Genomic DNA, 16,224 nt, shown 5'->3' on the forward strand with positions numbered 1-16,224 from the left:
GGCTTGTTCCTCCCTAAAGGTTTAAGTGTTGGAAGTCTGGTTCTCAGTGTGGTGATATTAAGTGGTGGTGGGACTGTTAAGAGGTGGGACCTGTGGGGACACTGCCTTCAGAAGTGACTGTGGTACCTGGCTGGTTCTCCCTACAGAGCTGCTACTAAATAGCAATATTTGCCCTGCCCAGGCTTTCCTGAGTCCTCCCCTCACATTCCTGGTATTATGATAGCACTCTCTCCAAGGTCCTCACCATAGCCCAATCAAGACCAGAACTATGCCCTGTAACCTTTAGGATTGAGAGCTAAAGTAAGTTTCTTTTCTTTTCAGAGTATCCATTTATATCAATGGAAAATGGATTAACTCACCATGTGACTCCATGGTTCTACACGTAAGTATATTATATCTCAAAGAACTGAGAGCAGAAATTTCAACACACTGGTGAACATCAATAGTCATTGCAGTGCAATTCGTAAAGGAAAAGATTTAAAAAAGTAAGTGCAACAGATGAATGAATAAAATGTGATACACACATAAAATGGAGTATTGTTCAGTAACAAAAGGGAATGTTACGACACATGAGTGAACCTTAAAGACATTGTGCTAAGTGAAACAAACCATGAGTAAAACCACACATATGGTATGATTTTCATTGATATGAAACAATTGGGATAGGCAAATTGGCAGAAAGCAAAAAAGAGGTAACCCAAAGCTAGGGATGAGCAATGGGGTGGGGGTTACTGTTCAGAGGGTACAGAACTTGAGTTTCCATGACAGAAATGTTTTAGAAATAGTTATAAGGGACAGCTGTACAACAGTGTGAATATCATTAATGTCCCTGAGTTTAATTAAAATGGTAATTTTTTGTTTAATATTTTTCTACAATAAAAAGGAGAGATGAACAGCTTGCTGTTTACTGATTGACCATTTTCAACTCTAAGTTAATTCTAATCTCAGAAAGCCATAAATTATTCAGGAATTAGCAGCTTGTTGCTATGGAGGAAGGATGCACCTCTCAACAGTGCTGCAAAATAATTCCCATCAGCCACCATCCTAACACTCTGTGGTCTTAGTTGCTTCCCCCTGCTCCCTCATTCTACCTCTGAGGTTACTTGGAAAGGGGTAAGGTGACTACTCACAGCAAATGCTCTGTTTTTCAGGCTTCTTTTTGCTGGAGTTCTTACCATGTGCCCGGGGGCCATGTACTAAAATTATCTAAATATAAACAAAATGCTGCTTTCCTGAGTAAGGTCTCATCTGCCAAGATTCCACTTAGATTGCTGATTTATAGGTGTGCAAACTCCCACACAAAGGGTCACCATGGCTCTGTCTTTAGGAGGCAAATGAACCACTGAATTCTCAGGCCAGGGAGGACAAGTCAGCCTTGGTTAAAACAATGAGTTTCTGTCTTTTCTACCAGTATGTTCTTTTCACCTCATCCCTCAAACTGCAAGATCATTTCTTCCAAGGTTATTTCTATGTATATCACAGAAAATTAGCCACTCTTCTAAAGATAATATGATAGTCCATATTGAAAAATAAGCTAGTATCTATAACTGAACAGCCCTTTAACCAATTACCAAGTATTTTAGCAGGCTGGCCACTTCTACCAGCCTTCTCAGCAGCTCCCAATGGACCTTCAGTCTGTAGCTGCCTGGCTGTCCTGCTTGGAGTTTTAGTTTCTACCCAAGAACCAAAGAGCCATTTATGAAAATCTGCATTTCTCTTTATATAAACAAATACTCTAAATTTCTACCTGGGGGAAAGGGAATTTGAGAGATAAACTGCCAAGCTTGAAACTCCATAATGAAAAGAGACAAAGATGTCTTCAAATCACCAGTTGGCTAGAACTGGCCTGCCAAGTGTGAAGTGTTTGACTCTGCTCATTCCTGATCAGAAAGATGGAAAGAATCATTGACCTCCAAGATAATATGATAAGTGATAGTGTTCTGGGACAGCAAAAGTATACAAAATGGGTTTGGACAAATATTCTTGCAGGCAGTTTTCTCACTTCCAACATTAACCAGAGGGCTCTGCTGACTTGGTTGCAGCTGTAACTTTCCCACTGTACAGAGTATTGAGGCTTCATGCTGGTTTGGCACTGGAGTAGTCTGAAAAAGGTTGTTTGGTATCACTGGACTGCTGTAAGTTCAGATGCATTTCTCTAGCCCACAGTTAATCCTAGCAAAATATTTCCAATAAAAGTGCAATAAGATGTATTGTCCGACTTTGGGGTTTTTAACAACTCAGCCCACCATATTTTGGGGATGCAAGGGGTTGCAAAAACCAACAGGAAGTAAAAGGTATTGTAGTGATATCTGGCAACTTTAGCTAGCTGGGAGACAACTGCAATCATGGGTTTAATGAGATTACTGAATTTGGAATGACTGTGTGTGCGCGCATGCATTACCAGATTTCTTCAGATATAAATTTCTGTTTTTTTAGTTAATCTTCTCATGAAAATATAAACATAGCTCCTTCTTATAACAAAAGCATTCTTGGCAAATTTTAAATTAACAAAAAGTGAAAAAAAAAGCTAGAAGCAAATTAACTTTTAAGTTACTACAGTGGGCATTTTTAAAAATCTTATTTTCTTTAAATTAGGTCAATTCCGGAGTTTGGCTTCCTTTTAACAAAAAGTTAACACAGCAGTTGTCTTAGAGTTTCTATTGCTTTAAAGAGACACCATGACTACAGCAACTCTTATAAAGGAAAAACATTTAATTGGGGTGGCTTACATTTTCAGAGGTTGAGTCCATTATCATCATGGTGTGACATGGTGGCATGCAGGCAGACATGGTGCTGGAGAGGTACTTGAGTGTCCTACATCTTGACATGTAGGTAACAGAAAACGGTCTGTGACACTAGGTGTGACTTCAGCAGATATGAGATCTCAAAGCCCACCTCCACAGTGACACACTTCCTCTAACAAGACTATACCTACTCCAATAAAGTCACACCTCCTAATAGTGCCACTCTCTTTGGGGGCCATTTTCTTTCAAACCACCATAGCAGCCAAATGAAAAACACAATTAAAAGCATGTAAAACCAGTTAGTCATGAAAAGCAACATTTAAACATGATCGACAAGCCCCTAAATTTTCATGAAAGAGACTGAGGGAACAAGAGGAAAGAAACAACATAAAGCCTCTTTGTTGGCGGCATTTGTAATTTAACTTTCACTCATTTAACAAATATTTACTGATCAGCTATTATGAGTCATATACTATACTGTATGCTAACTATGATGAAGATGATGTTGATTTTTGCTTCCAAAAACATTCTACAGTTAGGAAAATACATAGACATTTACCAATTAACTGTTTGCTCCTTTGTTTTTGTTTTCCTTTGAAATAAGGTTTCACTGTGTAACTCAGGCTAGTCTGGAATTCCCTCTATAGCTCAGGCTTTGAACTCCTAAGTGCTGAGATTATAGATATGTGCGCCACACCTAGCTTCTGAATTGATTCTTAGGGGCTCATCTTTCAGTGAGTTCTTCAATAGGTACTGCAGACATGCAAACTGACATGCCTACTTCTGATGTCTGAAATGAAACTTAGTCATGTATCTTCATTTCACTCTGGGTCATTCTATCAGCTGTTCCACCTTCACTTCAATTTCAACAAGTCCAGAATTAGCTTGTCTTCCTAAACACAGTTTCTTTCCTGTTTCTTTTCATACCTCTATTTCTGTACATCAATTAAAAGTTATGGGGTATTATGTCATTTCTCCATCCTCAATATATACCTTTTATCCAATAGGGGTGTTTTAAATTTCAGATTTTTGAATATTTGCATTTATATGCTGAGCTATCTTGAATGACAGACTCCAGACTATGCACAAAGTTCATTTATACCCCAATGTACACCCCAGACCTACAGTTTGAAAGTAATTTTATACAGTATCTTTTGTGTACCTATCTATTAACAGCAACCTGTCACACAAGGTTAGGTGTAGAATTTTCTGTTTGTGTTATCATGTTAGCTTTCAGATTTTCAGATTAGAACTGATCAATTATAGAATTTAAAAACATAATACAGTTCTGTAGCATACTTTGAATCTCAGGTTGATAAATTTAAAAATAAATTCTAAGGGCTGGGAAGACAGTTCACTGAGATGACTCTCTTGGTAAAGGCACTCGCCCCACAAGCTTGGTGACATGTCTGTGCTCCAGAACCACGTAAAGGTAGGAGAGGACCGACTGCACAAAACTGTCCTCTGACTTCCATGCACCTCCTCATCATGTGTACACTCACAGTACCAATGAATGAAAACCAACAGGAATCAAGGTGAGTGGCTCCTGAACAAGGACACTGGAGGCTGACCTCTGACTTTCACATTCACTCTCTAACATACATAATTCTTAGTGAAGACCACTAATAATACTATGCTTATTTATTAGAAACAAAGATGTTTGAATAATTTAATTTCAGTTGAATTATAATTTTATAACTTGAATATTAGCTAGGAATTGTGTTAAGCACTAGATAGTCAGCATTCTTAAGAAGTCTACTACAGTAAGACCAGGCACATACCATCACATCAAAGCTAGATGAGACAAGTCAGTGGGAGGAAAAGTGTTCCAAAAGTAGGCAAAAAGAGTCAATGACTGCCCCTGCCACTCTCTTATTGTAGCATATTATGCAGTGTTTGGTTGATGCCCATGGGAGGCCTGTTATTTTCTGAGGGGAGACAGAGAGGAATGGGTCTGGGGAAGAGGAGAGGTGAGGGGAACCAGGGAAAGGGAAGGGAAGAGAAACAGCAGTTGGGATGTAATATGTGAGAGAAGAATAAAGGGTACTACAGAAAAATTTACTCAGACCAACAATAACAGGATATAATTGGTCCTGTCCAGTTAAGAGCTCAAAGCTGTTGAGAGTCTGGTGTCAGACCATTGGAGTAACCACACTACAGTACAGGGAGCCGTCAACCACAAAGTTTACAGACTCCCTTCAGAGGGGGCGGAACACTACCTTGGAGTTTTAGAGAGGTGCAGAAGGCGACTCTGTAGTGAAAATGAAATTAGATGATGGACTATTCATCTAGTGATACATCTGCAATCAAAAATGAAAAGTAAGGTTGGTTTTTTTCCACCCAGTAACATTTAGTACCTAACAACAGAGTATTTGAAAATATGGATTCTGAGATGCTTGTTCACTGTTATTATTGCTTTTGTTACAAAGTCTAGTAGATAAAAGAGTGACTTTACAAAATAAGAATATGCCTTGGCAAGATGATTATAAACTCACCACATATCATGTTAGTTTAGCACATGCTAGGTGCCACTGTCCCAGGTCAGTTTCTCTTTAGTAAGATGTGAATCTGCAGGGGCTGAGTGCTCTGTCAGGCTCAGGGATTCACATTTGTAAGAGAGTGCCTACTGTTAGCACAAAGCAGCTTACTCTGGTAATGTACAGTAGGGTGCCAAGGCCTCCTACATCTTCATGCTTTTTGTGTTGGTTTGTAGCAATAATTAACATGAACAATGAACTTAAATTTTTTCCTGAGTGAAGATTGAGATTGTGAGACACTGAAGAGTTCCAGGAATTCTCTGAACTCATATCCCATAGATAAACAGTTAAGTAAATAAGTTGCTGTTTTGGGGGTTAATTTTATTTTGTTTTTGATGCTTAGGGATTGGAACTCATATATGCTAAGTATGGACTCTACCAATGAACATCACAGATATCCAAGTCCCTAAGTAAACTGTGTTTCTTATTGTACGAAATTATTATATTATGAGGCCTGAAACTGAAAAACAAATGCAGGTATATGTAAATAATCTCAACAAACAGCTAGCTCTTGCCACAAACTAAATCCCTGGAAGCAAGGCACCCAGATATATTCTTATTAATCTTTAATTACTGGAAGTTCACTATCATCATGAAGCAAGTAGATAACAGTACGTCAAACGACAAAGCCCAAAAAACTGGGAAGAGACAAAAAACACACACTGTGCTTTGCTTTATTTTGTATTAATTAAGGAGAGACTCAGGAATAATAATGCACATTGCTCCAAATCAATAAAGACATCTCTAAGATGTTTTTCTAACATCTTCAGAAAAAATTAGTATGTTCTCTTGTACTTGGTATAATGTGTTGGCTTCCATGAGAAGTCCACCCTTTTCGGGAATGACTTGGACTTGGCAGTAAGAAGGGTCAGACAGGGGTCTGTAAAAGATTATGGATGTGAGCTGTATAGAGTGAACTGACTCACTTCTCTCTGTTTTTTATTTCTTTTGGGGGGAAAAGAGTAAAAGTCATGATAATATTTTAAGAACAGTCCTATAACAGTTTCTGAGTTCTTTATTAATCTGTTCTTACTTGACTCTAGAAATAAACACACTCTCCTACTTAACAGATAAAGAAATGAGGTCTAAAGTCTTTGAGAATTAACCAGTTCACTGACGAGATCACATTTGTTGACTTCCCAGGCAGTGCGTTTTTCTGGAATTATAGAGTAAGTTCTAGAAGCCAGTTAGTGAAAAGCTGAGTATGAGGCACATCTACAGTAGCAGGAAAGGCCGTTCTCACTGCATGATTATACTACTTCCCAATAACAATCCTCATAGTCCAGTGAAAGTAACAAGAACAGATTTTGTGGTTTATTAGTCATGCTAAATTTCTCAGGGTATTTATTGTAGAAAACAAACAAAACTAGACCTTGTCAACTGCATGTAAACTCCAGTGGTTACTTCTGGACTCAGAGGTGCTTCGGTTCTACAGCACTCTCTGGAAGAAATTGAATAACACATCATGGATACTCCACTTCTACAGGACGATTTCAAAGCTCCATGGGAATTTAGATTTGCACAAGTTATTAGGATGTGACCTTTCCCTTAGATTTCTTATTTTAGGATCAAGTTAACATGGTATTTCCCCAGTGGGAGCTGCTGTACTTCCTTCGCAGATAAGCAAAAGCAATCACAAATTACAGTGAGTAAATTCAGGGAAATATATATTTCTGAGATGCAGATGAAAATGAAATCTTAAAAGGAGATCACACTACGTGTTCTTGAATTTGAAAGGAAAAGCCATGTGGTTTGCTAACAAAAGAAAACAAAACTCGTGCCATTATGGTATTTCCCTGAAATTTATTCCTGATTGTTTCTTGTCCTGGCTAAGTCTTGTGACTTTTAAAGATTATTAAAGATGTTTACGTCACTTAATTTCCTATGTCCTGCCTACAGGGAGTATAAAAGGTTAAAAACATCAAATAATTTAAATGATTTCAGACCATAGGATCTAGAGAACAAGGAGTTCATAAGCTTAAAGAAAAACAAACTAAAATAAAATGAAAGAGATCATAGCTTTGCCCCACTGAATAATAGCAGCTTTTATAATTGTGTATGATTTATATGCATTATTTGCAACATACAAATGATTGGCAGGAACTAAAGGCAGGTGCTCACAGGCACATACATACACACAGACTTAACCTCTGAAAGAGCTAACAATAAAAATGAATTTTATCCATAAACTAATATTTTTCCTGTTCATTTTTCTATCTTCAATTTTCCTCTTATGTTTTCTTTACCCTAAAAATATTCTTCTAAATATTTAAAGTATAAATTTAAAAGAGTTGATTTTTCCAAGGTACTTGGACCATTATCACATTAAAATGGTTAATAATATTTTTTAAAGATTTATTTATTTTTATTTTATGTGTATGAATGTATCTATGTCTGTACACTGTGTATATGCCTGGTGCCCAAGGAGGCCAGAAAGGGCACTGGATCTCCTGGAACTAGAGTCACAGACTACGTGAGGTACCATGTGGGTGCTAGGAATTGAACTCTTAATCACTGAGCTATGTCTCCAGCCCCCTATAATCATTTCTCAATTGATGAAAAACTATTTTTCAGAAATGATCTCCCCATATAGTTCAAGTTGGCCTTGAATTTGAGATCTCCTTGTCTCAGCCTCCTGAGTGTTGGGATTACAGGTCTGTGCTATCATGCTTTGCTAAATATATACAATTTCAAAGTTGGGTTGTATTCTATTTTATCGGATCTACATTTTCAGAAGTTGCTATTCCTTCCTCTTAGTCGGCAGTACATAGATTTAGTCATCAGCACATGTAGTAGTGCTACATTTTATTTAAATCTACATAGCCTCAGGAAATATTCTTTAGGAAGTAATCCTTGCTATAAAGTCAATTGTTGGTTTTATTGGTTGGTAGGATTGGTTGGTTTGTTTGACTTTGAGGGATGGGACTCAAGTGCTTGTGCAAACGAGAAACCACTCTACCACTTGAGCTATATCCCAACCCTACTGGGCTTTTTGTTTTGTTTTGTTTTTTAGAAAAAAAAACAACAAAATCACTTGTGTTACTTTATTCCTAAATAACTGATAAACTCTGTGTTCCCCAAATCCTTCCACTATCACATAATCACAAATAACACAGGTAAAAACTAATTCATTTAAATAAGCCGGTTATGATGAGACACAGTTCTGTAATCCTAACATTTGGGAGGTGGAGAACAAAAAAAGAGTTATTTGAACTTGTTCATTTGTTTCTAGTGTACCATAATGAAGCAAAAACAATATAATTATCCAAGCAGTTCCATTAACGATTCCTCTTAACTAAAGACGACAACCTTGAAAATTAAATGGAATATGTGCCAGGAAATAATTGTGACACATAAAAGCATAAACAGTTATTTCATCCAAAAACCAAATCAAAACAAGTAAACAAAAACCAAACAGCACCTAAAACCTGGCTTAGTAAATTAGGTAATGTCACTACAGTCGCTACAATGGAAAGTCTTGTTGCCATAACAACACATTTATTAGTCAGGCAGAAACTAGAGAAAATGTAAATGTCCTAGCAGCAGAGTGAGATGAGCCAAGTGGGACATACAAGAGGAAAACGTATCCCTGTTAACAAAAACTAGAAAAATTATGGGAGAAAGTTTTTGTGTGATTGTGATATTTTTATTTTAAATAAATTTTTGTAAATTTTTAAGAATAAAAGTGTTTAGAATGAAATGATAAGAGGGACAAAGGGGGCAAATGAATATGTTAGAAGTATATTGTATATTTGCATGAAAATCTTGTGATGAGACTCATTCTTAAGAAAGAGAGGCAGAGAGTGAGATAAATGATAGATAGACAGATGGATAGACAGACAGACAGACAGACAGACAGATGATAAGTGGGGATGGTGTGGCCTGAAATCCCAGCACTTTGGAGGTGAGACAAGAAGATTGTCACAAGTGTAGACAATTTGAGCTATATAGTGAATTCCAGACCAGTATAGAGTACATGAAGTCCTGTCTCATAAAACAACAAAAGGGCTAGAGATATGGTTCAATGATTATGAGCATTTGCTGCACTTCCAGAACACCAGAGTTTCCCAGCATCTACATCAAACAACTCACAACTGTTTATAACTCCAGCTCCAGGTTATTCAACACCTTTGGCTTCCAAATGCACATGTATACCTATGAGTAATTAAATTACTAAAAATGAGTCTAAAAATGCAAACAAAAAAGAAAAGAAATTACTGTAAACCTTGACTGCAGCTCTGTAGTAAAGTGTGTACTTACTTTACTAATCCCCAGCACAATCAAATTAAGAAAAAGAAGAAAAAAATAAAGTAAAACAAACCCATTAGCTAAAATTCCAAGTAATTTATGTTAGCTTCATATATTGCTGCAAACATAGCACTTGCCTACCCTTAAGGTTTCAATGTTATGTATGATCTGTATTTCAACCCGAAGCTCTGAATTCAGGCATAGAGGCCAGCTAGGCAGAGCTGTGTACAGAAAACACGCCCCCAATGCTGCCTGTGTCACATAGAGAAACTGATAAAGATCGCTGTGTCTTATTAGCGATTTATAGACTTGTGATTCGCTCTACTCAGTACAGCTATAGTTGAATTCCTCTGTCATAAAATCACTGGGACCAAACAAGTTCAAGTATCTTTTATCTACATGCTTGTCTCCCTCACCATCCGTTAACGTATATCTTTTGGGGGCTTTTCTTCTTTGTATAGATTCATCCGCCTTAGTTGTAAATTAACCCACAGGCAACTCATTGGGTTTTTCTTTGAACTTCACAATTTATGGCACAGGGGCCGTTTAAACTGCCAGCAGGCAAATTATGTTCAGAAAATCATCCTAGGTTTAAAAATAAAATGATTCCAAGGTTAAAGGCACCATAGCAAAGAAATGAAATGTAACTATTGAAGACTTCTGTAATTTCTTTTTTTCCATTATAGTAACATATACATAAATTTAACATTTTAGCTATTTTTACGTTTTAAGTCCCTCCAAAATGTCAGTTCAGTGGTGGTAAGTACATTTGCCATGGCGAGTGGGTATCATCAGAAACCTTTCAGTTTGTAAGATGGAAATTGTTCCCATTCCACGCTCATGCCTCACTCCTGCCCCAGCCTCAGCAGCCCTCGCTCCGTTGTCTAGGACTCCAACTGCATTAGGAACATCTTCTGCTAGGCTTCCTTTCACCTAAAATCTGGTAACTGATGCAGTTTACTAAGTTTGTTAAACATGTAAGCGAGTTTAAAAAAAAAATTTAGGGTCAAACTCCAAATACTTAGCATTTAATTTTTCATGCCAAATAACTGAATTTAGATCATTCCTTCAGATGCCAAAGTGCATATTTGCCTCATTTTGAAAAGTTTGGTCTCTCTGCTTTAAATCACTTAATACTTTTCTAAGGTTAAATCAATTTTCAAAACAAACTCAAGGCTGTTACTGATTTCCTTTAGATATCTAAGCGCTCTTCGTGTTACTTGTCCTCAGCTGCACACCCCGACATCCCTATCGGTCACAAGCAGTCTTCACCCATCTCTCTGCTCAGATATAAGATTCTAGGTAATAGAGTGGGGATCTAGAGTTTATGGATGTGATTTAGGAAACAAAAACAAATCTTGAGAAGTTCTTGTTTGAACATTTGCATCCTATTCTGTCCCCGGCTGGATTAAAACATTTGCTACAAGTGAGTTCCCCGGGAGGCACATATTTGTGAAGCTGGGATCTTGATATTCAGTGGTTAGGGTAGGATGTAACAGTGGTAGAGTGCTCACTTAGAACGTTCAAGCCCCTGAATTTGATCCCCAGAACTGCAATACATTAAATAAATAATAAATAAAACATGACCAGAACATTATATAACTGGGAAATGATTTAACTTAAGGCTTACAGAAAAGATAAAGAGATGACAGATCTCAACCTTGTGGAACTTTCCCCACAGTTCGCATGTTCAAATCCTAGCACAGTTATTAAAAATAAGCTGACATAGTAATATTCGCCCCTTTATTTGGACTTCTTCAGCTTTCTCACTACTATTAGTCCCTCTCCAGCTCCAGGATCCACCACACTCTCTTGCTATGTCTCCTTGCCTTCTTTTAGTGTGTGATGGTTCCCATCTTGGCCTGTCTTTTATGCCTCTGATGCTGTTGAAGCATATTGCTCAGGTATTGTTAAGCTGTCTCTGTTCAGGGTATGTCTAATGCTTTCTCATGATTCAGCTGAGGTTACAGAATTTTGGGAAGAACACCAAACAAGTCCTGTGTTCCTCTTAGGACACTTCACAGGCCAGACGGCTTACTACAGCTTACTATTGTTGATACTGACCTCGGCTGTTTGGTATGGTTGGTGTCTGCCAGGACTCTGCACTGTAAGTCTCTTCATTCCCATTTGCAATTAACACGCATGGGGGAAATACTTGGAAGCTGTGCAAATATCCTGTTTCTCCTTAAGTTCTTACCCACCCACTAAAGTCAGTGCTCATTGGTGGAACCAACCTGCAGCAAAGGTTGCTATGGTTCTCTGACAACAACTTTCTATTGTCCTCACTTCTAAGTTCTGTAAAGAAGAGTCATCATTCTCTCCGTCTCCATTTATCCATTTACCCAGTCAGAACTCTTGCATATATTTCGCTTGGGGAGCTATAGTGCAGTTCCACAGTTAGTGGTTTTATTGCTAAAATTGTCTCAGCTTGACTGCTGGGCTGTCTCCAGTTACCCTGACTCTTCTGGAGCACACCCTGGCTTCTGGCACCACACGGGCCTCCAGGCTTGTTCTGGACTGTTTTTCCCTCAGTTTTCAAACCAACCTCTTCTACAAAGAACTCCACTTTCTTTTGGGGGAAATGGCATTTGGACACCACAGTTTGGTCTGCTACTGAGGAGGCTCTTTTTTTTTGTTTGTTTTGTTTTATTGGTTTTTCGAGACAGGGTTTCTCTGTGTAGCTTTGGAGCCTGTCCTGGAACTAGACTCTTGTAGACCAGGCTGTCCTCGAACTCACAGAGATCAGCCTGTCTATGCCTCCCAAGTGATGGGATTAAAGGCGTGTACCAACACTGCTGGGCTCTTATCTTGGTCCTTTCAGGGAACAGAGCTAAGGAAGATGCACACATGTACTGACACACATGCACACACAATCTGCATTTATTTGTAAATTATTTATCTGACAGTTCTTTTTTCAATACATCTGAAGGTTTCAGAAAAATGGGCCATCCTGTGACTTTCCTTGTTGACTAAAATCAATAGTCCTAAAACCACATAAAATTTCAGAGTAACTTACATCTCCAGGCAAAAAGGCACACTTGCAGACTAAGAACTACCTTAGCACACTAGAGTAGGTCTTGAAGGGATGATGAATTTCCCGGAACTTTGTCCACAGGCCCTGAAGTCATACCTTATGCTAGTCAGTACCAAGGAAGAAGTACCTTCATGTAGGTACGAGCTAAAGTCAACAATTCTCCTCAAAAAACATGTTTCGTATACATGAGCCTACTTCTGTCTGACCAGAGGTTAGGACTGCGTGGCCTATGAGGACCAGGCAAGATATAGCTACCTAACTTTAGTCATAAGTATAAGAATCTAAAATAATGAACTTGGAGTCATTACATGGGTATAAGAATAAGAGGTTAGAGGGATATTTTTAAAGATTTGTGCTTTACCCAACTTCGAGGACATTTTCCTATCTTTGTTTTGTCTTAGACAAGTATGCTATTATAAATTACAACTAACAGGCAAATTATGTAGAAGAAAGTAAGAGGCAGTGAAAAAATAGAAGTGTTTAAAATACAAATATAATAAATTCTGATGTACATACCTGTAAAGGGTAGTCCTTGTTTAAAAAGTGTCTTTCTTGGATATCAGTGGCTCACAGTTAGCTTCTTTCAAATCTGAATAATTAAAAAATAAATAATATTTTCAAATTTCATTGGTACTCAAAATCCTTAGACCACCCAGGCTGCCAAAATGCAAATATATGCATTAATTTTCATTCCAGTATTTCTTTCTCCTGCACATATAAAGCTTTATATTCTCTAGAAATAACCAGCATACTGTCAAATGATTCATTGTGCATCAAGCAGGATGAAAAAAACAATCTCACAACAGTTACATAAAAGAGACAGAAGGAACTTTGATACACTTCTCTTGCTTTACCAGTCAGATCGTCAACATGATGCAAAACTTTTTTATTGCACTCATTTAATACATCAAATTAATAATAACTATATCACCACTCAGACTTAGAAAAAACCCTAGACCTTTAAAGGGATTAGCAGCCTCAAAAGACAGGGGGCTGGAGCTCTGGCTATGGCTTACTGATAAAAGCCACACCAGAAGCTGCTGTTCGTATCCATTTCTGGGGTGGGAGGTGATGCAAGTTTGATAAGAGTTATACATTGCAAAGCTGATGTTTACTGAAACTTGATTTCATCTGGAAGCTACATAGTTGAGAAGTCTAAGGTCACAGTAGAGTGGCCAGCCTGCTTGAGTATGGGAGATGCAGTACACACCACGCTAAGCAGGCTTTTCAGAGGAAGGTCCAGGGAGCAGATTGTCTAAATAATGATTCACATCCTTGTCTCTTAAAATGCTCAGGGAGCCCAGAATAGGACATTCAGTAAAGACAAAACAGCATCCGGTGCCAAGAGCCTTATCTGGAGGGCCGGGGAGGCCCAGCTTGCAGACCCAACCTTCTGCACGCTCGACACACACATGACTCCAATGCCTGCTTTTCCGATTTCTTGGAACTGACAGAAACTGTTTTGTTACGTGATGCATGGTGTAAAAATGTTACATCATGAAGATGAACGGTTTTCTCATTCTGTTACGAACTACAGCCAGTGAACTTTGCTTGCTGATGTTCCCCAGCATTGCGTAGTGCTGCTGCTTGGAAACGGGAGTTTTAACGGCATCTCAGTATCAATAGTAAACCGCAGTTCTGTTCTCAGAGCCGGACAGTCTTCTACAGGAAGAGCTCATTTGTCATCACTTTCTGCCTGTATGCTTTGTCTTTTGGCTGTGACTGCTGACCTCCACCATAATGATTTGCATAAACACTCTAATTTGCTAGTCAGTAGGGAAGACAGCATCCACACAGAAACTGCTTGTTACGTATAGCATAATTAAAACAAGGAAAATTGCTTTATCTATAAGAAATCACTACTCTGACTTTAAAAAAAGCATTTAAGATAAAAATTTCAGAAATATGGAAACAAAAGAAAAATATCAATAAATTAATGAACAAAATCACTACCTTAAAAAAATTTAAAAATTCTGGGTTAAGACTAACCAATATTAGTTTCCTTGACACTTGTGCCTGGTCCTCCTTAAATATATATGCTCTCATTAAGATTAGACAAAAAGAAAATACTATTTATTTATTATTTAAAAATGTTCACACATATATTTTGATCATATTCCTTCCCATCCTGTAATTCCTCCATAATCTTTCCCCATCCAACTTCATGTCCTTTCTCTCTCTTAAAAAATACACAAAAATGTAGAAACTGCTATCTATTCAAGGCTTGAGACCCCAAGAGTTAGATCAAACAGAAAACAAGACCAGCTCCTACTACCTCTGGAGGCAGGCAGTATTCCATACCCCATTCCACTACCTGGATCCACTCAGACTGTTCTGTGTCACTAAGGCATAGTCTTACTGACATAAGACAAAGGCAGTCTGAGGACAGTGTATTGAGCTCCTTCACATTCATTGGATGGCCAATCCATTTAAATCTGTAAAACTGAGGCACTGAGGCTGTGAAGAAAGATAGCACAGCCTTGCACTTAACACAAAACTCTCAATAGGCCAAACTGTTTCTGCATACTCATTCAACTGATTCATACACAAAATCCTGAAATAGGACTTTCTGCTAGAATCATAGTAGATAAAAATGCAGGCCAAGAGCAATTTATTCAGATTAATTGACCTGAAAAGAAATGAACTCAAGAGATAGGGTTTTTTCCCTAATCATTGAAAACTTATCCAGGAATCACATCCCCAAAGAGCTGCAGGTATAACTCAATGGTGGACCAGTTGCCTACCACCCAAAAGCCTCTGGGTTTAATGTCTATCACTGCTGAAGAAACAAAACAAAACAAAAACCTCTCCCAAATCGTAACTTTACAGATGTTCTTTTAAAATGCTGCAAAAAGAGATGTCAGATTTAAACTTTGAGTAAGACCTTTTACATTGACCATATTAATTTTTAATTACCATAATATTGATGTAAAAGTTTGACACTTCCCCCTCCCTGCAAAAGAAAACATCAAAAAAGGGCTATTGAAATGGCTGAATGGATAGAGAAGTTTCTGTTTAATTCCTAGAATCTCCATAGTGGAAGGAGAGAACCAATTTCCACAAGTTGTCCTCTAACTTTCACCATGTGCACATGACACACACACACACACACACACACACACATATCACATATATGGCACACATATGTGTATGTGTGTATACACACACATATATATAAACATATAAATTAATGTAACAAAGGCCCACTGAAAAATATCAGTTCTATCTATTGTTATTAATTTAAAATTATAAGTAAAGCTAATTAATTTAATCATATGCTAAAAATAAACTACTTGATCAAATTGCACTTATCTCAGAAAAACAAAGGCAATTTAATACCAAAAATCGATAAATTCACGTAATGGCATTAACCCAGTTTTTAAAAAAGCCATATGATTATCTCAAAACATACAAAAACAGTACTCTATACAATTCTACCTTTGGGCTGGGCATGTATCTCAGTGGTACAATTTTTAACCTAATATGTTCAAGGACCTGGGTCCTACACCCCAGCACCAAAACAGTACTAATTCAACATTTGTTCTTGATAATATTTCTTTGAAAAACTAAGGCAGTTGAATAGCAAGAATCTGTCTCAAACATACAACTAATATGGTCTTATTGTGAAATATGACAGCGGCATTTCCTGGGGTGTAGTCTA

The 16,224-nt window shown here is 37.7% G+C and overlaps 1 protein-coding gene across 4 annotated transcripts in view; it reads right to left on the reverse strand.

The window, feature by feature from the left end:
* Pparg (peroxisome proliferator activated receptor gamma) overlaps positions 1–16,224 on the reverse strand; it is a 125,640-nt gene that overhangs the window by 89,574 nt on the left and 19,842 nt on the right. For 3 of the 4 annotated variants that reach the window (XM_085686884.2, XM_085686885.2, XM_085686883.1), the window contains exon 2: positions 13,080–13,152. The gene's annotated coding sequence lies outside the window, so the exon portion shown is untranslated. Of the gene's footprint in view, positions 1–4,963; positions 4,989–13,079; positions 13,153–16,224 lie in introns of those variants that run through there. The other variant, XM_085686886.1, reaches the window with a different exon arrangement.

This window comes from Myodes glareolus, chromosome 3 (assembly GCF_982192425.1).
Source record: "Myodes glareolus chromosome 3, mMyoGla1.1, whole genome shotgun sequence".
Lineage (NCBI taxonomy): Eukaryota > Metazoa > Chordata > Mammalia > Rodentia > Cricetidae > Myodes > Myodes glareolus.